This window comes from Heterocephalus glaber, unplaced genomic scaffold, assembly GCF_053883595.1.
Source record: "Heterocephalus glaber isolate CG9 unplaced genomic scaffold, H.glaber_assembly_v1.0 deba00001509, whole genome shotgun sequence".
NCBI classification, from domain to species: domain Eukaryota; kingdom Metazoa; phylum Chordata; class Mammalia; order Rodentia; family Bathyergidae; genus Heterocephalus; species Heterocephalus glaber.
The window spans coordinates 42283449-42305045 of NW_028258325.1; the positions used below are offsets into that span (position 1 = coordinate 42283449).

Consider the following 21597-nt stretch of genomic DNA (forward strand, 5'->3'; position numbering starts at 1 on the left):
TATGGCTGCCAGAAACTACCTTGAAATACACCTAAAGTAGATGGCCAAAAACTATGACACATGTTGCATCATCTGCCAACCTAAAAAGACCTCCAACTTCCTTCCAAGCTGTTCCTCTCAATAATTTCAAATTGCAGTGTTGCATCAGGTGGAGGTCTGGGGGACTGGGGTCTTCCCATGAAGAGACCCTCTGCTTCCCCAGGTTTGTCGCTCCACCCTGGCAGGATTTCAGGAGGTGGAGTGAGGCTGACTCAGAAATGAATGAGAAATTCAGATAACAAATGTGAAGTAAAGCAGAAATTTAACTGATAATATTGCAAAGGGGCAGGGGCTGCCACATAGCAAGTGAGCTGTGTGCCAAGGAGAAGCTCAAGACAAGGTTCTCAGCCTGAGGTCTTTGCCTTCTCTATACATATAGGTGTAAGGTCCTTTTCTTAAAAAAAAATTATTTCTCTGATTGGTACAATCAGGGTCTTAGCCTTTGTTTTTGGAGTGAGCCAAGATTCACAAGAACTATGGGCACATAGCAAAATGTATGCAAAGGTCCTACAAAGAGCTTCCCCTTCCAGTACATCATGTCATGAGTAAGCATGTGGTTATATCTATTATGCTAGCCACCTAGGTCATGCCCTATGCTGCCTATTCCTCCCTAATTATCCCTACAATAGGATGCCATCAAAGAAGAATTCACCTGTCTATAAATGTACCTTAGAAGTTTATAATGTCTACCATCTAATTTTGAGTATGTGACATTTTTGGACTGCTCGGTGCCTAACTGTAATGAGATACGTAACATATACATCACATAACTTTTAAAAATTATCATTTGGCTGATGGTCTCATGCTGGCTTGACATGTACCTCCTATCACAAGTATCTGGAACACAATTAAGAGAAAGGAAGATATCTGAGTCTAAAAGAAAAGTTTATCACCATAAACAACCCTAGTTTTACATCTTTGAGGACCTGTACACCCAGAAAGCAGGAATACATTTAGTACACCATGAAGTAAGCAATAATGAGTGTCACAGCTATATGGAAACACTTGTCTCTTAATTTAGTTTTGTACTAAGAGCATCTTTTAATAAGAAAACCTTTACCCACAGAAAACTTAACCTTTTAATGATAACCATATTATAGACATATTATAATAATATATTTAGCAATGTTTATTGGGGTATACCTTCATAAGGCTATGGAAATTACTGGGGACCCCACTAGTGAATAAAGACCAGAATAAATGTTTCCAGGCAGCTGCTCCTTTTTTCACCAAGGGGAGTCTTCTCTAACAGTTTTCTCAAGTCCAATTTCATTGGCTGACTGGCTTATTTTGGTGTGTGGGCCCATTTGAAGTTTTTGGACCCTTTTCCTAATAGCTGGAGTTGACTGACTGATAAAGTACTGCCTTAGGATAATCTGATCTTCTCTAACCTCTGAGTCTAAATTAGTGTATTTATGGAGGGCCTCTCATTAGGTCTCATTGAAACCTGAGCTTATTGTAGTTCATAGATTTGGGCATCCCTTGTTGCATATCAGCTAAAATGGTCTTGATGTTTAACTTTTGCTTAGCTTCTCTGCCTCTTGTGTTGTAATTTCACTCAGGCTCTTCCTGAGACACAAATAATGCCACAGCTGGCTGATTTTTCAGAGGGTGAATCTGCAAAGGCTTCATCATTGGCCTACTTTGCAGCCTTTATAATCACTTTCCTTTCTACTGCTGTGCAACAAGAGATGAGGATGTATTGGACATCTCACGTGGTCAAATCAAAAGCCATCATTAGGGTTTGGAAACTGACAGCAAACTTTTTATGATCTTGAGAATCTACCCAATTTCTCCTTGAACTGTTAAGTATCTGTAACTGAAAAAGGAACTACCAAGAGGAATGCACCATTGGTGCTTGCCATTTCTTGAAGGGGTAGAGCAGTGGTGGACTCAGATGTAGGATTCCCTGAGTCTAAGGCACTGTAGTAAGTAGACCCAGACCTAGTATGGGGTGGACTCAGGCAATGGCCTTTATCCCTTGAGGGTACTGACTGAGCAGGTTGTTGAGGAGGTAGTCTGTGGGAAGGGGGAACTGATGGAAAGGAGTCCTGTACAGTATAAGGTCTTGAGAAATGATCACTTCTAGGGTACAGACCAGGCCTTAGGTAGAGGGCCATAAAGGCTTGAATATAAGGTACCTCTGACCATCTGTTTTGTTCCTTACAGTAAAGATATAATTGAAATATGGCATCATATTTTCGACTGCCAAGGGATGGCCATGTCTCATTTTCCCCAAGTGAATATATAGACCATTTTTATTACGTAGGAATACAGAATGATCTCTTTGAAGGGTCTTCATGTAGAACTTGTTCCAATAGTTAAGAAGACATCATCTGCAGATAGGAACAAAAATTAGGATCTAGGTTTAGCCTCTCAGGGGTTTAACCTGATCAAACTGCACTTCCCTCCAGGAGTTTAACCTGGCAGACCATTTCCTTTAGAGCCATCAGGAGTTTAATCTGATAAGGCTGAATCCCTTTAAAGACATCAGGAATTTAACCTGATTAGGCTGAATTCCTTTAAAGCCATCAAGAGTTTAACCTAAATAGGCTGAATTCCCTGGACCCATTGGATTTCTCCTATAAACACAATACATCACATCTTCTGGGTGAAGAGCCCATAAGTGGGATACCTTCCTGGCTGAATGTCCCTTTATCAATTGAAAGGGAATGAGACCCATCACTAGAGAAAACTCTACTCACTAGATTAAGCCATAAAACATTTACATGTAGTGACAGAATCTCCAAATAAAAGTCAAGCACTATGCCCTTTCAAGCAGCAGTATAAACTTAAAGCTACAGTTATCACAATGAAAGCAAAACTGAGTAAAAAGAAGCGCAAACCAATATTAACAAGCTACCCTAGTAAGCAACAGCTCCAAACCAGAGGGCTTTGGGACCCAGAGAAAAATGAGTTAGCCAGCTCTGCTGCCACCTGCCTCTGCCTCCACCATTGTGGGGGGTGCAGACATCCAAAACTAACAACTAAACAAACGATACACTCTGATACATGAAAGCCTGAGGGATAGAAGGGAATTGGAAAAGGAGAAGGAAAATTACTAAAATGTATGGAAAGGAAGTACTCCACATGAGTGCCTGACCCATGGGAATCACAAACTCCCTTGGCTCTAAACAAAGGGCCGCCCAATTCAGGGCAAGCTGCCAAGTACTCCACAGAGAAAAGCAACAGTTTGGGTGGGCTCAGTTCATATTTCCTGGTCCCCTGCTGTGGGAAGCTATGTAAAAGCATTTGCTTCCCCGCAGCCTTTTCCCCTTCTCCAGCAGCCTTTTCCCTTGCTTCACTTGCCTTACACCCATCCCCTCTGAGGCATGTGCCACAAACAGCCTCCAAGGTAGACTTCCCACATTGTGTGGATCAACAATGCAATATGAACCCAACTGTTCCGCAGGCCCTCTCCTGTCCCCCATAAAAACAGAAGCCTTTTGTCCCACAATCTAGTCTTCTCCACATGGTGACTGATCTGCCTCTCCTCTCAGTAATACGTTTCCTCACCCAGAAAGGCGAAGAGTCTTATACTTTGAATTTACTTAAGGAACTTACAAGAATGTTTGACTGTAATTGAAGTCAATTTAAATTCAATAAAATTAACATTTTGTGTAGAGCTCTATGACTTTTAAAAAATATATACATATAGACTTGTGGAACCAACCACCTCTATGATCAGAGTAACTGCTGGTTCCCACACCCCAAAGAAATTTGTTCATGCTACTCCTGTATGGAAACAGCCTTGTATTTCTGGGCTACTCTTCCCCTTCAGTAATGATACTCTTCCCTTTTTGGTAATCATTTTTAGATATTCTTGGATTTGAGTCATTAATATGTTGTTGGTGATTTTTGTGTTTATGTTCACAAGGGATGTTGAACTATAATTTCTTTTCCTCCTCCTCTTCCCCAGGTTTTCTTGCAAGTGATATTGGCCCCATAGAATGAGTAGAGATTTGTGAAATTGATATTATTTCTTCCTTAAATATTTGGTTTAATGCAGTAGTGAAGTCATCTAGGCTTCAACTTTTCTTTGTTGGATGGTTATCTATTTCTTCTTTTTTAAAAAAATTCCTTTATTGGTACATTTTAGGTACACAACACATTTACATTTCTCATTGGGAACTTGTACCCATGATGCATCTTTGTTCCTATTTTTTCCCCATTCCTAGGCCTCCCTTCACCCGCTCCACCCTTCCCTATTGACAAAGACTTTGTTTCCATTTCTTCCATTTCTCACAATTTTTCCTTTCCCTTCTTTCCTTTCCCCTGACCCTCCCGCTACCCCTACCCCTTTGGACCTCTTCATCCTATTTCGCATTATCAATTATTCATTCTAATCATTGGTACATTGTAGGTATACAATATAATGACATTCATCATTGGAAATTTGTACTTTTACATACTCTCTCGGATCTTATTTTTCCCCCTTCCCCTGCCCTTCCTTCAACCCTCAATCCCTCCCTATTTACAAAGACTTTTTTTTCCATTTTTTCATTTTCTCATATTACTTCCATTCCCTTCTTTCTTTCCCCTACCCCTCCCACTTCTCCTTCCCTTTTGTCCCTTTCCTTCCTATTTCACATTATCGATTATACGTTTTAGTCCTTATTTACACTTTCAGTTTCTCACACTAGAGAAACTATTCAGTATCTATACATGTGTGTCCTATTTATTCCAATTAAGAGTATCGCCTCAATGTGCATACATTTAGCTATAAATGTCTCTAATTTCTCATTTTTTATGACTGAGTAGTAGTACTCCACTTTATAAAAAACCACATTTTCTTTATCCAGTCTCCAGCTGATAGGCATTTGGCCTGTTTCCAAGTTTTAGCTATTACAAACTGTGCTGCAATGAATGTGGGTGCATATATATCACTGTGGTATGATTGTTTTAATTCTTTGGGGAAAATTCCCTGCAGGGGAATAGCAGGCTCAAATGGGACTTCCAGTCCTAGTTCTTTGAGGTATGTCCATACTGATTTCCACAGTGGTTGCACCAGTCTACACTCCCACCAGCTGTGGAGAAGGGTTCCTCGTTCCCCACAGCCCTGCAAGCGATTGTTATTGGTTGATTTCATGATAGCAGCCATTCTTTCTGCAGTGAGGTGGAATCTCAGTGTTGTTTTCATTTGCATCTCTCAAATGACCAGTGATGTTGAACATTTTTTTCATGTATTTATTTGCTATTTCTACTTCTTTGTCTGAGAAATGTCTGCTCATTTCAGATGCCCATTTTTGGATTGGGTCTTTAAATTTGGGAGATCTGATCTTTTTAAGTTCTTTATAGATTCAAGATAGTAGATCTTTGTCTGAGGAAGAGCAGGTGAAGATTTCTTTCCCACATTGTGGGTTGTCTCTTCACACTGCTGGTGGTTTCTCTTGCTGTGCAGAAGACTTTTAATAAGAAGAGATCCCACTTGTTGATTGTTTGTGCTAGTTCATGGGCAACTGAGGTTTTGTTCATAAAATGTTTTCCTACACCGATATCTTCAAGGGTTCTACCTAACCTCTGTTCCAACTGGTTCAGAGTTTCTATTTTAATATTTAGATCTTTAATCTGTTTTGATTTTAGTTTAGTGCATGGTGAGAGATATAGGTCTAGTTTTAATCTTTGGCAAGTTGAAACCCAATTTTTCCAGCACCATTTATTGAAGAGGCTATCTTTCCTCCAGTGAGGGTGTTTGGCTCCTTTATCAAAGATGAGATGGCTGAGTGTGTCTGCAGTTGTTTCTGCATCTTCAAATCTGTTCCACTGGTCCTCAGGTCTGTTTCTTTGCCAGTACCATGCTGTTTTTATCACAGTAGCTTTGTAGTATAGTTTAAATTGGGTGTTGTGATACCCCCTGCCATGTCTCTGTTGCCTAGAATTGCTTTTGGTATTCTGGGTCTCTTCTTGTTCCAAATGAATTTTTGGATTGTTTTCTTGAGGTCCGTGAAGTAAGCTGCTGGGATCTCAATTGGAATTGCATTAAATCTGTATAGCAGTTTTGGAAGTATGGCCATTTTCACTATGTTGATCCTTCCTACCCAAGAGCAGGGGATGTCTGTCCATTTTCTGATATCATCTTCAATCTCTCTTTTCAGAGTGCTATAGTTTTCATAGAAAAGGTCTTTGATTTCTTTTGTTAGATTGTTTCCTAGGTATTTCAGTTTTTTGGATGCTATTGTGAAAGGAATTATTTGCCCTATTTCTATCTCAGTGAGTCTGTTGTTCCCGTAGAGGAAAGCTATTGATTTTTTTGTGTTGACCGTGTATCCAGCTACTTTACTGATTTTGGTTGTTAAGTCTAGAAGACTTTTCATGGAGTTCTTGGGATCTTCTGTATAGAGTATCATGTCATCTACAAATAATGACAATTTGACTTCTTCATTTCCTATCTTTATTCCTTTTATTTCTTTCTCTTGTCTAATTGCCATGGCTAATGTTTAGAAAACTATATTTAACAGGAGTGGCAATAGTAGACATCATTGTCTTGTTCCTGATTTTAGTGTGAAGGATTTCAGGTTTTGACCATTTAGTATGATATTGGCTGTTGGTTTTTCATAGATGGCTTTTATCAGTTTGAGGTAGAGACCATCCATTCCAATTCCTTGTAGAGTTTTTATCATAAATGCATGTTGGATTTTGTCAAAAGCTTTTTCTGCATCTATGGAGATAATCATATGGTTTTTGTCCTTGGCTCTATTGATACAGTGTATTACATTGATTGATTTGCATATGTTGAACCATCCCTGCATTCCTGGGATGAATCCCAATTGATCAGGACATATGATCTTCTTGATGATCTTCTGCATTCTATTTGCCAGTATCTTATTAAGGATTTTTGCATCTATGTTCATGAGTGAGATTGGGCTATAGTTCTCTTTTTTGGTTGGATCTTTCTCTGCTTTGGGGATCAAGGTGATGCTTGCTTCCAGGAATGAATTTGGGAGTATTGCTTCCCTTTCAATTTCATTGAAGAGCTTAAACAGTAGTTGCAGCACTTCCTCTCTAAATGTCTTGTAGAATTCAGCAGTGAAGCCATTAGGGCCCGGGCTTTCCTTACTTGATAAGTTTTTAAGTATGTTTTCAATTTCATTGGTTGATATTTGGTTGTTTAGAATTTTTAGATCTTCTTCGTGCAACTTTAGTAATTCATATGTATCTAGGAATCTGTCCATTTCTTCTGTATTTTCCATCTTATTGGTGTATAGGTTCTGGAAGTAGGTACTGATGATCCTTTCGATTTCTGCTGGGTCTGTTGTAATTTCACCCATTGCATTGCTAATTGCATGGATTTGGGCCATTTCTTTCCTTTTTCTGACAAAGTTGGCTAAGGCTTTGTCAGTTTTGTTGATTCTTTCGAAGAACCAACTCTTGGATTCATTGATTGTTTTGTATTGTTCTCTTAGTCTCCATTGCATTGATTTCTCCTCTGATCTTTATAATTTCTTCCCTTGTGTGAGCTTTGGGGTTGTCCTGCTCTTGTTTCTCTAGAAGCTTGAGGTTCAGCATCAGGTTGTTTAATTGGGCTCTTTCTGTTTTCCTAATATGTGTATTCACTGCTATGAATTTCCCTCATAAGACTGTTTTCATCGTGTCCCATAGATTCCAATATGTTGTATTGTCATTGTCATTTAATTGAAGGAACTGTCTGATTTATTCTTCAATTTCCTCTGTGACCCATTGGTTATTTAGAAGTGTGTTGTTCAATTTCCATGTGTTTATGAAATTTTTTGAGTTTCTTTTGCTATGGCTCTCCAATTTCATGGCACAGGGGATAACTTCAATTCCTTTGCACTTACTTAAACATGTTCTATGTTTGAGTATGTGGTCACTTTTGGAGAACGACCCATGTGCAGCTGAAAAGAATGTGTATTCTGATTTTGTGGGGTGGAATACTCTGTAAACATCTGTTAAGTTTATTTGTTCAAGAGTTCAGTTGAGTTGTAGTATTTCATTACTTATTTTTAGTCTAGTTAATCTATCTATTTGTGACAGTGGGGTATTAAGGTCACCCACTAAAATTGTGTTAGTGCATATATGACTTTTCATGTCCATTAGTATTTGTTTTATATAGTTGGGGGCACTAGTGTTTGGTGCATAGATATTTAAAATGTCATCTCTTTCTGTTGGATTGTTGCCTTTACAAGGGTGTAGTGTCCTTCTTCATCTCTCTTAATCAGTTTTGGTTTGAAATCTACTTGATCTGCCAAGAGGATAGCTACTTTTGCTTTTTTCGGGTTCCCGTTGCATGGAGTATTGTTTTCTACCCTTTAACTTTCAGTCTATGAGTTTCCTTTTGAATTAAGTGTGTTTCTTGTATGCAGCATATTGTTGGATTTTGCTTCTTGACCCATTCTGCCAGTCTATTTCTTTTGATTGGTGAATTGAGACCATTAACATTGATGGTTATAACTCATACATATTGACTTATCATTGTCATGACTTTTTCTTTTTGTTAGGTTCTCCCCGTTTACATTTAATTTCTTGTCTTGCCTGGTGGGTTCATTCTACTGGGCTTCCTAGGGTTGTGATCCTCGTAGTCTGTTCATAGCATATTATCTAAAATTTTTTTGAGTCCTGGTTTGGTATTCATGAAGTTCCTAAGGTGCTCTTTGTCATGAAAGTATCTTATTTCTCCATCAATTTTGAAAGACAGTTTTGCAGGGTACATCATTCTGGGTTGGAGGCTGCTTTCCTTTAGGGCTTGGAATACATCACTCCAAGCTCTTCTTGCCTTGATGGTTTGTGTTGAGAAGTCTGCTGTGATCCTGATGGGCTTTCCTTTGTATGTGATTTGTTTCTTTTCTCTAACTGCTTGTAGAACTTTGTTCCTCTGTTGGGTTTCTGGAATCTTAACTATTATATGCCTATGTGTAGACTTTTTTTGATCAAGACTATTTGGAGTCCTATATGCCTCACTTATCTGTCTGTTGAGTCCTTTTCCCCTGCTTGGGAAGTTTTCTGCCATCACTTCTGTGAACAGTTTTTTTTATGTCATCTGCGCTCTCTCCTGTGTTTTCTTTGACTCCCATCAATCTTATATTATTCTTCTGTACATTGTCTAGCAGCTGCTGGATTGCTTTCTTGTGGTCCCCTACAATTTTGAAGCAGTTTTTCTTTCCCTGGTCACTAATTGCAATCTTATCTTCTATATCTGAAATTCTGTCCTCACATTGGCTCATTCTGCTGTGTAGACTTTTAGTGGAATTTTTTTTGATCTCCTGGAAATCTATTTGCATCTGTTTTATGGATTCCATTTGTTTCCTATGTTGGGATTCCATCATGTTCCTCAGCTCCTCTCTAGATTTATTAATCATGTCTTGCACTATGAGCATAATCTCTGCTGTTATCTGAGAAATTATTTCTGATTTCATCTTTTCCAGATCCTCTTTTGTTGCCAGTTCAGGGAGTCCAGGTGGTTTAGTAGCAGTGTGTTCCATCTCATTTCCCTTTGGGGTTGCTCTAGGTCATCTGGAAGTCTGGTTTTGAGACTTGTTTATGTGTCTTCTCATTTTGACCCAGGCTGGGGGGTGCTGTTGGTGCCCATGAGGCTCACCTCCTCTGAGCTGGGAGCGGTGGGGCAGCAGCTCAGAAGCCCCTTTCTCTAGGCTGGGAGCAGCAGGATGGGCAGCAACCAGGAAGCCCCTTCCTATGGCCCAGGAGTGGCGGGACAGATGGTGGCCCAAAAGCCCCTTTCTCTAAGCCAGGAGCAGTGGGATGGTGGCTCAGAAGCCCCTTCCTCTGGGCCCAGGTTATCTATTTCTTTTTATGTACATTTTGGCAGTGTGTGTCTTACAAAGAATTTTTCTATTCCATCTCGGGTGGTGAACTTATAGTGTTATTTATAGTATTTCTTTTGTCACATCTGAGGTGAGTGCTACTGGGATGAGCAGCTAACTGAGGTTAAAAACTCAGCAACAATAATGGATTAGAGGCAGAGAGGCTAAAAAAGGAAGACAATTTATTTGTAAGGAGGAAAAAGCAGAAGACAGTAAGCTGCCCCAAAGAGGGGTCGGGGACTTCAGAAAGAGGAATACCCAGGGATCCTTTGTTTCCAGCCTCCTTTATTAGGTTTTGAGGGATGATTCCCACTTAGTTGGGTACCTGGAATTTGTCACAACCTGATTGTATCTCTGAGCTGTCTTAGATAATGCTTAGGCCACAAGAATATAATCCAGGCACCATTGCCTACATGCACATTGACTTCCTCCCCTTGTCAGAACCTTATTGCTGAGATGTATAGGTGGACTAGGAGGAGCCTTATAGAAAAACAATTTAAAATTAGTGATTAAGTGGATGTGTATTATGTAGTGCAGCAATATAGTGACCCTAAAGTGGGAATACCTATATATTTTGTATACTAAATAAGAGTTTTCCTTTAAGATAGGTAGTCCCTCCCCTTCCTTTTGTAGATTTTATTCGAGGTGGGGAGGGGTGGCTACTTTGGTTAGTACTCCTGGCTTCCTCATGCTCTGCTTATCAGCTCTTTCTCTTGTCTTATTAATTGCTCCCTCCAGGAAAGTTTTAACTTTTTCTAGTCAGGATTAGCCAGAAAACCTAATGAGGTCCTTATTCTATTCTTTCCCTGCCTACAGACCCCTATCCCTATACCTTGTTGTATTTTTATGTATATAGTAATATCCTTTGTTGTTGTTTTTGTTGTTCCTAATATTGGTAATTCTCCCCATGTGTATGTCTCTCTGTCTCTCTCTCTCTCTGACTCTGTCTGACTCTATCTCTCTCTTTCTCTCTCTCTCTCCTCTTCCCTCCCTTCTGACTTTAATCTGTATTTTATTGATCTTTTCAAAGAACTATCTTTGTTTTCAGTTATTTTCTCTCTTACTCTTTCAGGTTAAATTTCATTGGTTTGTGTTCTTTATTCCTTCCTTCTGCTACTTATTCTTCTTTTTCTATTTTCTTAGGATATAATATTAAATTTTGATTTGAGGTCTTTCCATATATAAGCATTTAATATTTTAAATTTTCCTATAAGCACTTCCTTAGTGGTGTTCCATAACTTTTGATATGTTCAAAACATTTTAAATTTCTTTGGATAATTTCTATTTATTTTCAAGTTCCTTGAAGAGGTGGGTAAGTGGGGACATCATCTGGAATGGTATATCTCCCTCCCCAGCTCCTCTCATAATTCTCTGCTTCTGGTCACCATGCCACAAGCAGGCTTCCTCTTCTATGTCCCTCTGCCATCTTGTTTCTGCTTTGGAACCAGCCAACCATGGACTGTGCCAGTGAGCCAAAATAAACTTCTCTTCCTTCAGGTTGTAAATGTTGAGAATTACATGACAGCAACAAGGAAAATGACTAAGACAGATTTTGGAACCAAGAGTTGAATTGTTACTGTGAATATACCTAACCATGTCATTTGGAATCCTTTAGAACTAGTTCATAAAAGGAGTTTGGAAAGGTTTGAAGATGCCAACTAGAGAAACTGTAGAATGCTATAAGCTGAGCTTGATGTCAGATTCTGGTTGGACTTCAGAAGATCAGAATCCTAATAGGAATGTGGAAAGTAAATGCCAGGCTCAGATGGTTTCAGTTAGGAATAAGGATGCCTTTGGTAGTTGGGCTAGAGGCCATGTGTGTTATGCTCTGGTAGAAATATTGTCTATATTTTGCCCATGTCCTGTGACTTTGTAGGAGACTGAGATTAAGGGTGCCAGACTAAATAATCTGGCAGAGGAATTATCCAGAAAGCCTAACATGTATGGGCACTGCTTGCTGCTTTTAGCAAGATCTGTAATGAGAAACAAGAGCAAATGCAGAGTTAAGTGATTTACACAGCTTGTAGTTTCATCAGAAAATGCCTACAAGGAGATACTTATTGCTGAAAAGATTAGCACTAAAAAGCCACCAAGTACTTTGCATTAGAACAATAGTAAAAATGTCTTGAGGGTATCTCAGGAATCAGCAAGAGCCCACCATTTACTCATTCAAGGGTGTAAAATGACAAAGGTAAACTCTTGAAAGACTGCTTTGAGAAGAGACCCCCTCCCCCACATACACAGGTACTCTACAGCTGCATAGGAAATTTATTCCTCAAGGATTTACTTCACAGAGTTCAGCAATCCAGACACTCAGAGGCCTCTGCAGCCATGATTCAGGGGGGTCCAGCTACTACATGAGCAGTCAGCAAACTTTGGCATTATCTCTTTACTGTTGGTTTTATGGACATGCAGAATCCAAGAGTTATGGGGTTAGGAAAGCTTCCACTCAGACTTCAGAAGAAAGCCTGGGGTCAGGCAGTGTGCCCTGAGAGGGCATTGCATGAAGCTGTGAGAATGAATCCAAAAGTGTAGTAGAGACTCCAGAAAGTCAGAAAAGCCAGAAACATGAAAAATCTAATGAAAGCTACAGACATGAGCAGAGCCAACCCAAAAAAGAGGCCATGATAGCTACAACTAGAAAGGCCATAGAGTCAGGACCAGTCAAGCCCTTTGGTGTTCACGTCTTGCCATAACTTGTATCATGTGCTGGATATGGAATTATGATATTTAATGTTTGCCCTGTGGGGTTTCAGTCTTGTTTGGTCCCATTCCTTTCTGTCTCTCCATTTCTCTCTTTTGGAATGTGAAGGTTTACCCTGTGCTATTATATGTTAAAATGTTTAACTTTCTTTTTAATTTTTATAGGGACTCATAACTAAGAGTTTTCTTTGAGTCTTAATGAGGCTTTGGACACGTACTTTTCAGTAATGCTGGAATTGTTAAAATTTTGGCAACTCTTATAGATGCACTAAATGCAGTGTGCATAAAGAGATGGAAAGGGGTCTTTTGAGGGGCAGGAGTGGAATGCTATGGTTTAGATCTAAAATGTCCCCCCAAAGCCTCATTTGATATGAAAAAATATGATTGGAATATAGGGGCAGTGTACTCATCAGTGCATTCATCCACTGATGAGTTCATAGCTAACTTTCTATTAGAAGGGGGACATGACCTGGAAAGGTATATCTCCTTTCCTCACTCCTCCCTTTACTCTGCTTCCTGGCTGCTATACCATAAGAAGCTTTCCTCTGCTATCCCCCTCCTCCATGCTGTTTCTCCCTTGGAAACAGTGGGCCATGGACTGCAATCATAAATAAACCTTTCCTCCTTCAATTTGTGGGTTTTGAGTATTTTGTTCCAACAATGAAGAAAATGAATAAGACAGATAATGGTACAAGAGAAGTGAGGTCATTGCTGTAACTATTCTTAACTATGAGGTTTCGAAGCTTTTGCTGTTTCACGGTAGAAGTTTGGAAAGATCTGGAGATGAGGGCTAGAGAAGCCATAGAATCCTGTAAACTTAGTTTGATAGAAGCTTCTGGTTGGAGATCAGAAAACCAGAATGTTTATAGTAATGTAGAAAGTAAAGGCCAGGCTCTTCATCCATGCTCTTTCTCCCTTGGAGCCAGCCAAGCATACATATACTGAGACCTCTGAAACTGTGAGCCAAAATAAACTTCTCCTTTAAGTCGCAGTTGTTGGATATTGTGCCCTAGCAGTGAGAAAGTGACTAAGACACAGTCTCTCTCTTTCTCTTTCTCAGTTCATTCTGGATTTTCATGATATTTTCAAAGAATCAGTTTTTGTTCTCAATTATTTTCTTCATTATTTTTTGTTTTCAATTTCATTGATTTCTGTTCTTATCTTTATCATTTCTTCCTTTCTGCTTATTTGCAATTTAATTTACTCTTCCTTTTCTTCTTTCTTAGGATATAATATTAGATTTTTATTTGAGATCATTCTTTTCATATGTAAGTTTTTTGGATTTTTTTTTTTTGATACCAGAGATCGAACTCAGGACCTTGCACTTGCAAGACAGGTGGCAGCACCACTGAGCTAAATCCCTGTCCCCCATATATAAGTATTTAAAATTTTTAGTGTTTTTATAAGTGCTACCTTTGTAGCAGCTTATAATTTTTGATATATTCAAAATATTTTAAAATTTTCTCTGGATAATTTTATTTTCAAGTTCCTTCACTACTCTATCTCCACACTTCTAATAAACCAGTACAGGGGGATTTTTATTTCTATTAACATAATATTATTTCATTTATCATAAAATGTTTGTTTCTTCTTATAATTTTTATGAATTTGATGAAAACTCCTATCTTTTCCTTCACTTCAATAGCATTTGCCCTTACTTAATGAACCATAGTTAATAACTGCTTTAAAGACCTTGTTAATTCTAACATCCAGATTATTTTAGGGTTAAAATCTGCTAGTTGTCATTTTCCCATGAGAATTATTGAGATTTTTCCAGATTCTCTGTATGTTCCATGATCTTGAATTATATTATGGACATTGAGAACATTTTTTTTTTTTGAGTGTCAGGGTCCTGTTTAAATTCAGTTTTAGGGGCTCTCTGTGATATCCCCTTTCTCATACTTTCCAACTCCCAAGAGTCTTCTATCCTGGTTCTGTAGCTGAAAAATTGGGATTTTATCCTCTCTGCACTGTTACATACTTCAGGGATTGAATTGATCTTAAGAGCAAAGCAGCAACACAGGGTCCATAAGAGCAAGGCAGCACCACAGGGTCCACTGGTCCAAAAGGAGGACTTTCTTCAAAGAGTGAGATCTCTGTGCAACCACTGCTGCTATTTCAGAAGTACAGAGCAGAACTGCAAGAGTAAAAAGAGAGAAAATTAAGAGAGGAGGCATTTTTATTACACATTTTGTCCTACAAAGAACCTACTTCCTGCTTTTTTTCTTCTCTCTAAAAAGTGAAGGTTTTCATTGGAGCTTTCTTCTTTCCATGGCCATTGCAGAATTCCAGCATTTAGGCTGCTCTCAAGTATAAATCAAAAGGTATGGTGGACTTCAAACAAAGAAAAAAAGAAAAGAAAACCTACCCCTGTATCAGTCACTGTTTATGATTTCATTTTCCTTCCCAACATGACTACTGCTGTTTATACTTCAGTTCTCAGGTAGTTGCTTTATGTATTCTGGTCAATTTTTAGTTGTGATCAGAGATAGGTGGGGTATATTTACTTCATCACAGTTACTCAAGGTTGATTCTTCTACATACTATTTTCATTTAATTTACTGACTTCAGATCTGATCCTTAAAGATTTCTACTCTGTTTTCTAAATCTCTTACCATGGCAGGGGTTTTTTTTCAGAATGTCTTCACATTTTGCCAATTGTGATAATATGAAAGCATTTAAAGCTGTGAAGGAACTCAAAAAGAATGGGAACTTTGTGTCATGACAAGGGCATGTGGTTTGGTATCAAAACTTGGGACAAACCACTCATCAGCTATATCTTAAGCAAATTATCAAACTTCTGTGAACTGAAATTTTCCTATCTGTAAAATAAAGATTGTCCTACAAGGCTCATAAAATTGTTGAAAGTATTAAATCAGACGTTGGGTATGTGGGATCTGCCAATATTAAGCACTCAAGGAATGATAACAGTTTTATTATTAGGAACAGTCTGCATTGTTGATGTTTTCTTGACCAATCCTTGTCAAAGGATACTTTCCTTGGCTCAGTAGCCTTGTTACAGTGATCAGATAACAGTCAGTAATCATTAGATCTCAATCCAGATCATTGCAAACTTCAGATGAGACCTGTCAGAAGCATATGAAACTGAAGATCCATACAGGATCCATTTACTTGTGTCTTTTTTGCAGATATGATTATGGAATGTGGCAGTACCGTCAAAGACCTGCAAAAAAAAAAAAGCATTTTTTGGAAAAACATTGGCAGGGGACTGATAATCCAGAATAAGATAATCAAAATAGTTGAGCAGAGTGTGATGGCACCCACCAGTAATCCCAGCATTTGGGAGACTGAAGCAAGAGGATAGTTGAAAGTTCAATCCAGCCTGGGTTACATTGGGCTGGAGATTTAGCTCAGTGGTTCTGCTGCCTGCCACGCAAGTGCAAGGTCCCAAGTTCAATCCCCAGTACCTAAAAATTTATAAAAAATTTTAAAAACAGATATACAAACCACATTGAATAAGGGGCCAGGTTTAGCTCAGTGGTGCCACCACCTGCTTCACAAGCACAAGGTCCTGAGTTCAGTTCCCGGTACCAAAAAAAAAAAAAAGACACATACACAAAACCAGGCTGAACTATATGGTGAGACCATGTCTCAAAATAAAAGAATCAAAATAGTTGTGGAAGCACAAAAGGAATATTCAAGTATGATGACATATTCTATTATTGGTGGATTTTTTAGTTCAGGAGATTTAAAAAAATTTGTAGTCAGGCTCATTTCTTTCTTTGTTCCTTGAAATATCCTGATGTTGATTATATCCTGTTCATCAATCCTCACTGTAAGTTTAAAAGCTTGTCATCCCCTAGAATTTCTTTGTAAAACTGAAGTGCGATTTTTAATAATTCAGCCTTCTTTGAGGCCTCTGATTATCTTTTTTCATTTGCTAATTAGGGGTCATAACTGTTCCTTTTTTTCTTTTCTGGTTTTCTATTGCCTTTCTCCTATCTGGCAGATTATAACTTGCTTCAGCATTTTGCTTCTGATTTTTTTTTCTTCTTGTAGCTCTCTTATTTATAAGCATATAATGCTTGCCTGGGACTTTTTAATTGCAGTCTATTTGAACACAAATGGCTTCTGAACTTTTTATTCTTCACATTTCTGCAATGATAATAACTAATAGAGTCAGATTTAACTAAAGAATATTGAAAGTTCTCTAGAGCAGAACACAGAATAATAAAGCATTTCATTAGTTTTCAACACCCACACTAGAAGCTCACTTGCGATAATTCTTTTTCATTCCATTGCGATTACTCCTGCATTCGCAATGTCTACCATTATTTCAAAAGTGCCAAAATAAAACAATGTCTTCTTCCACAGGGAAATGTAGGTCTGAAAATGAGCTGACTGTTAATAAAAGAAAAGTACCAGTTATAGTGAATATGAAATTCCACATCACCCAATAACCAAGTGTCCACTGAGTGCCTACTGTATAACCAATGAATGAATGAAAATGAAATGTGTCAAAGCTCTGTTCTTTTGTACACCATCTTCTGGTTTTCTCATTCTAATCCACCAATTTTCCCCAAAATATTCTTTTTTCAAAAACATGAACTTTAACACATAGACTTTTTGTTTTTGGTACCAAGGATCAAACTCAGGATCAAACCTTGTGCTTGCAAGGCAGGCGATGGAACCACTGAGCTAAATCCCCAGCCCAAACATGAACTTTAAAAGCCACAAATTTGACTTCCTCCATCCCTCAGAACATGTAATATGAAGAATTGTGATATTCTGTTAAACATTTGGATCCCCACCCCAAAAAATTCATGTGTTAAAATCTTAACCCTTCAAACCCTTCAGGTGATAGTGTCAGAAGGTGGAGCTTTGGAGAAGTGATTAGATCATGAGGGTGGAGTTCTCATTAGTGGGATGAGTGTCCATATAAATGAGGCCCCAGAAAGCTCCATTACCCATTCTGCTATGTGAGGACAGAGCCAGAAGACAGCCACTGGTGAACAATCTACTACGTTGATGTAGAACTTGTAGCCTCCAGAACTGCAAGAAATAAGTGTTTGTTGTTTAGGCCACCCAGTCTGTGATACTTTTGTTATAGCAGCCCAAGCAGTGAAAATGTTTGGATTACAGGAGCGTTCACCACTGCAAACATGGTTATGCCATTCAGATGTGTGGGGTCCTGCTGACATGGCCCAAGAGCAGGGCCAAGTTGTGAAGGAAGCTACAGTGAGACTCTGTTGTCTTGGCTGAGGGCTCTGGAAATCTGCCATAAAACTTGTTTATGTGATTAATTTCATTTTTTAAAAAGTGTATTGTCGTGCTAGTGAGGGGAGAGTAGATACCTGAGAAAGGGTCTACAGCCAAACATTCCAAGCTGTGGTCTGGGTTTCTTGCTGCCTTTTGTACTTCCAAAATTTTTAAACTCTTCTGGTCTGCTAAGGAAAAATATACCTCAAAATTATAATGCTGGGTCAAAAATGAATTCCTAATAAAAAATAATGGAAATAAATGTGTACACAACAAAAATTATCTTGACAAAAGTTAAACTAAGTAATATTCTCTTCTTACCCTGATGGAGGAGTTGGTCTTGGACCCGCCCTTCTGTTGAAAACAACTAGAAAATGGAAAAAGATATATGAAATAACTATTTACTTTACAGAAGAAAACACAGAACTATAATACAAGGAAGCAAAAAAAGTGAGTAAAGTAAAACAAACAAAAAAAAGATGACCTCTAAATCAGCCAGCACCCAAAGACAGAACCCCAAAAGAGGCTGGCCCTGCTGGAGAGCTGAGGGGCAGAGATTAGAATTCTGCCGGCAACTTAGCTAGGATTGGTGGGGTCCTGCTCAGCTGCAAACTTCTGCCTCCTCCATTGTCATAGCTTTCCTGGAATTGTCTACACATAATGACAGAACAAGGCACAGTATAAAGGTTGTACCTGAAACCTAATGGGCATTGCTTGCTCCACAGTAACTTGGAGTTGAGTTGAATCCTGTCTGTGTCTCCCTCCACAGATGTTAATTCATAATAACCATCTTTCATCCTCAAATTCCATCTCAGCAGTTGTTGCAGAGAATCCAATCTGCTACACTGGTGAATTCCTTTAAACATTAAAGGAGAAAATAATAACCATCTTACACACAGTTAGAAAGTAGAAGAGATGAGAATATAGCTAATGTAAATTAAATGGCTACCTTAGCCTGATATCAAAATCTGACAAGAAAATTGCAAGAAAACTAAAAATTAATATCCCTTATAAACATACATGCAAAAACTCTTAACAAAACAAATGGGTTTCATATTAGGAATTCAAGAGAGAATTTTCATTTAAAAATTAATCAATTTAATTTACTACATCAACAAAATAGAAGAAGAAAATCATATGAACATCTGAATAGATGCAGAAAAGGCATTTGACAAATTTCAACACCCTCTTGTGATTAAAAAAAAGGGTCCTACCAAAAAGGGGATAGGAAGAAATATATTTAGTGTGATAAAGGGCATCCATGAAAAATCTATATTTAAGATGATATTTCTTATTAAAGAATGGCTATTTCCTTCCTAAAATCAGAAATGAAGCAAGGGAGCCTAATCTTACTACCTACATGTAACATCAGACAAGAAGTTCTAACCGATGCAAAAAATAAATAAAATGCAGAAAGTCTGGAAAGAAAGAACTGTAACTGCTTTTATTCACAGACATTAATGATTACATAAAAAAATCTTCATAAATATACTTTAAATGCCAAAATAATTATGTTAACTTAGCAAGGTTATAAGCTACAAAGCCAATAGATTAAAATCAAATGCATTTATTTATACTAGAAACAAAAAGTAGAAGATAAATATAAAACAATACCATTTCCTAGAAGATTTTAAAAACTAAAATAATATGGATACATGTAATGGAAAACACATTTATTAAAAACCGAGAGAAATTTTAAAAGATTGAGATAGCTACAGAACTCTCCTATACTCATGGACTGGAGGACTTCATTGTGCTATTCAAGTATCATTTCTCCTCAAGTGGATCTATAGATTAAAATCCCTATCAGAATCTCCACATGCCTTTTTTGTAGTAACTGGTAGGTTGATTCTAAAATTGGTATAGAAATGCTAAAGACACAGAACAGCTGTGGTGGTGGAGACTTGTGTGTAGCACTGAGCATCGAACCCAGGGCCTTGCATATGCTAGGCAAGTGCTCTATTGCTCAGCTACATCCCAAACCCCTAGAGCATTCTTGAAAAAGAACAATGAAGTTTGAAGACTCTCTTTGCTTGATTTTATGACTTCTAATTGAGCTGTAGAAATCAAGACAATGTGGTAAAAATGCAAGTCTAGGCAAGTAGATCAAGTGAAAGAAGCCAGATATTTAAAAATCATATATCCTTTTTTTTTTTTCTTTTTGGTCCCCAGCCCATGTTTGAGTTTTTATAATCAAGTCTTTCTACCATTTTTAAACTCAGTTCAAGTTTCAGAAAAGTTTTACTGATTCCTACTGCCACTGTTGTCCTCTCTCCCAGGATTAGTTCCTTCTGGTAAATACTCTCATAGCACTTTAGGGATTAGGGAAACACAAATCAAAACTACACTGAGATTCCGTTTCAGGTATGAACGGTTAACCTCAAGAGTATTACAAGAAAAATAACAAACACTTGTTAGAATGGGGTTAAAGGAAACTTTATACACTGCTGGTGGGAAGGTAAAGTAGTACATTCCCTATGGAAATCAGTACTGGTGTTCCTCAAAATCCTGAATAGTGCTCTGGGGATTTAGCTCAGTGGTTCCACTGCCTGCCTAGCAAGCGAAGAACCCAAGTTCGATCCCCGGAACAAAAAAAAAGAAAGAAAATCACATATTCTAAGATCTCATTTCTATAAAATGTCCTTACGGTTAGTGATTCCTAGGAACTGTGGGGAGAAGGAAATGAGGGGTGCTAATAAGGTGAGGCTCTTGGGGGTGATAAAGATGTTCTGGAATTATGTAGTGGTGATGATTATACAACATTAGAACATTCTGAAAATCGCTAAATTTTACTACCCTTTAAATGAAGTATCTGGTATGTGATTTATATCTTTATAAAAAGCTAGGTTTTTAGTAATATAAAAACATAATAGTTATGCAAATTATTCAGTTATCATCAAACCAGAGTTTATATTAAGTCCTTTCTAAATACCATCACTGATATGACCTAATATTTGGTCCAGAAAATACTGTCACTGTCTACATACAAGTAATGTCTTCCTAATGTCTGTTCAGAAATACAACCATTCTTTCCTTCCACCCCCCACTCAAGGGAGAATGATATTACTTATATAAACCCTGCCACACCAAGAGATTATTTCATTTTTTAGCTTGATGAATCAAATCCAGACTCTAGTATGCTCAGTGCAGAGCACTTACAGTATTTCTCTTGTTCTACACTGTGGTTTTACTTTGGTAATGTTGGCATTTGCTTGCAGAATTCAATCAACAATTCAGCTACCAGGCAGATTTTAAAGGATGTTCTGTTCCAGTGGTGACCATTAAAAAGGCAAGATGAGTTTATTTTCCACATCTTCCCATCATTTTAGCCTAGGAAAAAACTTGGTATAAAAAGTGAATTTGCATTTTACAGTTTCTATGGAAACTGTACAAATAATAGGAAACCTAAAATCAACTGTACTTGAGAAATAGTACTTGAATATGCCTTTGAGTAAAGCACAGTACATTTTCATTTGTAATATGATCCAAAGGACAAAGAGACACTCTGTGTGGAGAATATTAGACTGCCATTAGCAGACTTAAATCTAGTTCTGGATTTTTGACCACATAAATTATAGGAGCCACTTGATGGCTCCAGGCCTCATTCTTCCATCTGTTACATATAGAACCTAAATCAATGGCTCCTGGTTGTTTTTATTTTTAACTGATGTAGGAATCAGAAAGATTCTGCAGAGACAGAATGTGTGTGCACAGTATATGTAATCTAAATCTATATCTATATCTAAATTTGTATCTATTTATTTATTTAAAGAAATTGGTTCATGCAATTGTAGAGAATGACAAATTCCAAGATCTGTAGTAAGCATGTTGCAGACTTAGAGAAACAACACTGTATTTC

At 37.9% G+C, this 21597-nt stretch overlaps 1 long non-coding RNA gene across 4 annotated transcripts in view; it reads right to left on the reverse strand.

The window, feature by feature from the left end:
• Window positions 1-9232: 9232 nt before the first annotated feature.
• The window catches only part of LOC110350215 (uncharacterized), an 86492-nt gene continuing 74127 nt past the window's right edge, over window positions 9233-21597 (reverse strand). The window contains exons 3-8 of one of the 4 annotated variants that reach the window (XR_015441364.1): window positions 18432-18594; window positions 18060-18105; window positions 17834-17923; window positions 17447-17531; window positions 15804-15946; window positions 9233-15702 (exon numbers count right to left, since the gene is read on the reverse strand). This is a non-coding gene — a long non-coding RNA (uncharacterized LOC110350215). Of the gene's footprint in view, window positions 15703-15803; window positions 15947-17446; window positions 17532-17833; window positions 17927-18059; window positions 18106-18431; window positions 18595-21597 lie in introns of all 4 variants that reach the window. The other 3 variants (XR_015441362.1, XR_015441363.1, XR_002396662.2) reach the window with 3 other exon arrangements.